We start from the raw sequence: 4,370 nt of genomic DNA, 5'->3' as shown, positions 1-4,370 counted from the left end.
TATTTTTGGGCTCTAAAAACAGCAACAGATTCAAAGTTTGAGCCTCGGTTTGACTTTCTTACAAGCGGATCTGGCTCTTGGTACAAAAACAAAGTTTGTTCTACTCCCCTCAAACTTCAACTTTTGTTTATGTTCCACTGCCATGCAAATCATCTAAGCCATAGTTCAAACCAGGTCAAAGTAGCATCACGGTAAAACTTAAATCCAAGTTTTAGACCGATTAAGGTATTTTCTTGTCCTTCGCTCAACATGAACCCTTCATGACTTTTGTTGTATTGTTCAATTAGAGTCATTTGGGCAAGGTTCCAAGGTTTGGTTGACAATCTAAAATTCCATTTACTTTATAAAACAATTCAATCAAGGACATAACTTGTCATTTCATGTGACTTCTTGATTCCAAACTTCATGAAACTTTTCCATGGATCAATATAGATGGATATTGATGCGAGACACATGAAACAAGTACATCTAGCATTACTCAAGCATACTTTTTAGAAAGGCAATATGTAAGCAATAGTGCATGGTCCAAGTTAAGTGGTGGCTCATTTTCATATGTTTGACCTAACATCTCCATCACCACTTAACATGCCATGGTTGAGTTTAAACCCATTGCTTAACTGGTGACAAACACCTGGGGTGTTACAGCCTTCCCGCCCCTTAAAGGAATCACGTCCCGAGATTCAGGACGAAAGACTTTTATGGAAGAGAGACATGTTACCAGTTTCCAATATCAGCGATAGCTTTAGGCTACATAGCTTCAAGCACCAGAGGGACCAAATTGGTCGAGATGACCTTCTATACTTGTTCGCTGTAGTAAATTTTTGTCAAAAGAATTTCGTTCATTGGCTTTCATAAAGCATTGTTACATTGGGAGGAATCCAAGATAGCACTATCCTGTGTACTTCATCCTCGATGTATGAAGAGTGATTCAAGCATAGACTAAATACTTGTAACATCTACTTCCCTAGTGGATATAGCACAGACCTTATGGACTTTGCACTAGACCGCAGTCTGCTGACGGATATTTCTTGCAATGGTGCTATATTTGTTCCCAAGGTTTGAAAAGCAGTTCCCAACTAAAGTGGCTTGAACACAACTTTTCGTAAAGGATGTGATCATAGATGGGGTAAACATCCTTTGAGGGTATGAGAAGCTAGTTAACCAATATCCAAGCCAGTTGTAGCGGTGCAATCACTCAGATGTCAACTGATGGAAAGCTACATAATGTTCCATGTGTGCAGTGCTCTTTCTCTGATAACAACACTATATTATCTGAGTCTATTGAGTGAAGATGAATGTGATAGCTAACTCTGACTACCCAGCAATTTCGATGCTCATTAGCTAAGGGAACCTTAGAATCTAAGTGGCAACAGGAATCTATGTTAAATTTGATGCAACCTCTTAGGTAAAAACACATGGAAGGCACCAAATGACAAGGCAGCATTGAAAAACATTGCCAAGGATGATGGATAGCGAGGCCCAGAGTACAATAAAAGTTGCAAGTATTTCCTCAAACTAGGGAAATATTTCACTACCATGCATTTTGAGTATGATTCTCCTTCGTGGTGCAGTTGCTCAGTATGTTGAGTTGACTTGCACTATATCAAAACTATCTTTGTGTAACTACTTTTGACATTGGGGCTTCATTTCTAATGTCAGTCAATATCTCCAAATCACAGTTTGAAATCTGTTGTTTAACACCTTTCAAATTGCTTCCGATTTGTAAGGGTACAAATTGACTCGTAGAACACCTCGATTGCTCGAACATTGTTGATAGAAGTGGCCAAGAACAAGGTACAAAGGGGTCCAAGGAGTCTTCTTTAGGGCATCTAAAGGATTATCTAACAACAATTATTGACCGCGTTACATACCTTGGCATCAATTGCAAACACAACTTTCGAATGCGAAGGATGATCGCAGTCACAAAGAAATTACAGATTCTGTACTCTTCGGTTTTCTGTTCATATTTCACAAATTAGTGCTCCATTGTGCATGAATTTTGGTAGGGATATAGATCCATGAGTCCCCTAACCGCTCACCAAAATTCAGCTCAAACGGACACTATTTGACTATCCAAACAATGCGGCTACCAAAACTGCTCTATTATGTAATTATAGCGTACCGAATTGACAAAACATCTCTTCAAATCCAATGTCTCACTCAACCAATCCTCAAACAAACTTAAGGCATCGACATGTCCTAAGTGAGGAATGAGGTCACCAAAGTTTGAGGCCATTCCAACCATGTTTGAGTCACTAATCGTTGGCTTGAAGATGTTCGGTTTTGTACCCTAAAATCTGGACAGATTTCTCGTTCTTCTCTTTCTTTGCTTCACATGTTGTGGTGTGTGTTCTATACTCTCGATCTCTTTGTATAGCAGCAGCAACAGCTCTTTTCTCTAAGGATGTAGACTAAGGTTTTCCATATGTGGTTCTCAGGAAACAACTTAAATCGTTTGATTTAGACACCAACTTGATGACGCACAAGCATTGGACTTGTGGCTATGTTTTCAGGACACAAAGCATACTCTTCATGGAGGGACTGTCCTACAGAGATAAGGAACCATTCCTATATATCCTTCGGCACTTCATCCAATAGAGCCTAGACACATGTGTTAGTGGCACCTAGGGGCACAAAGATGTTGACTGAAACTAGGGACGTACTTTCGCTAGATCCTTACGTAGCCAATACAACGTCTTGTACTATCTGTGTGATTGTCCAAGATGGAATTGACTTGATAGCAAAGGTTTTGGAAAACAAAGCAGTAGTTGCATTGCTAAACGGCTTGATGTTACATTGCTTAACATTGCTCTGCGAGACATAGCCTTCGTAATTAGCAAAAAGTTGTCACCTAGCTGGAGGTTAAGTTTCCGACTAGTAACTAATCAGTTGTCTCTCAACACTAAAAGTTCTAAATCTTCACTCTTGCCAACAATAGTTGTGATTGACGCATAATAGATGGTCGCCATCGAAGTCAGTAGGCAAGGGGTCACACTAGAGATGGTTGATCTCGACTGTGCGATCCGCATGCACATAATGATCAAGACTTGGATAGCCAGGTCATAATCATAATGTGATGTTCGATTCTTATCTGACTAACAACTTGTCCAACATTAAGTGTTGTGTGCCTTTCTGATCCAATGAGAATGACATAAGTTGCTCACTAGATGACTGACATCATTACAGGGACCGTCAAGTAGAGTCACTTGTCTATCATCTCTTGCAGTCTGTTATTGTTTATGTTAGTGACCTGCTCTTCAAAGGTTATCCTTTGGACGACTCCAGAAGGAAGTCCTATGGTATCTAGTTCAACGTACAGATCTTCTGAGATAATAAGGAGAGATAACCGAGGAAGAGCTCACGTGAAAATAACACATCGATATAGTTCGGTAATGGATCATGACTAGGAACCTTGATACTAGCGCATGCTAAGCAGCACAACCTTGTGTGCGCGCCCACAGGATGCTCTCGGTTTTGTCACGGCACCGTAGATTGCTAATCGTGGCACCATTACTGAACATACAACCCACAAGAATTTTCACGTGGCACAAATTTGGTTGCATAGGAGCAAGCACTATGCAAAGGAAGGATAGCAAACAAAGGTAGTCACAAGGTTAGGAGCCAATAAGGAGGCGATCAGAAGATCAAAACACAGTGCAAAAGAATATAGCCTAATTGCTAAAGGCAACTAAGCAGGAGACTCTTGCTTAATTTCCATAAACGCCTTGTGTCCACCAAGGTGATTACTAGGTAAAGATTAACATGAGATTTGGTCTTGCCGAGCAGCAACATGAGATCAAGACTGATAAACATCCAGAGACTTGAAAGGGTTGGAGGCAAAATAAACGAGATTCAAGGGCCAGAGCCAATGCACTGACTAGGGATTTAGTTGATAAAGCAATGACATGAGCTACGAGGAAAAGGTTCCAAAGCCAGGATAGATAGCGATTAGTGTTGCACCAGATCATCAGTAAAAGAAGGAGCAATGAGATCTAACAAGGATTTTTGCAGCAGGGTCCTCCCACACAGGAGCGGGACAACCATGAAACTTACAAGCATTCAAGGGAACTAAGCTTGGGCCTAGGGTCAAGCAAAGGCATGGATATAGGTCTTCGAAGCACAACGTTCAAGGGCTAGCAACTACATGTACAGGCTCAGGTTCCTAAGAGAGAACTTAATTGGAGACGACAACCATGAGATTATCAAAACTTGGACACTGTTCTAGGATAGCACTCTTCAACACTCGTATGCTTACTGAGGACAAAAGGGTGACAACTATGACACTACCTAGATAACGAGCCTCCACACATATATCCTGTTCTTAAGCTAGCATTTCGAAACACTCAATCCAATTAGCTTAAATGACTATT

This window comes from Miscanthus floridulus, chromosome 17 (genome assembly GCF_019320115.1).
Source record: "Miscanthus floridulus cultivar M001 chromosome 17, ASM1932011v1, whole genome shotgun sequence".
NCBI classification, from domain to species: Eukaryota; Viridiplantae; Streptophyta; class Magnoliopsida; order Poales; family Poaceae; genus Miscanthus; species Miscanthus floridulus.
This window is presented reverse-complemented; position numbering follows the sequence as displayed.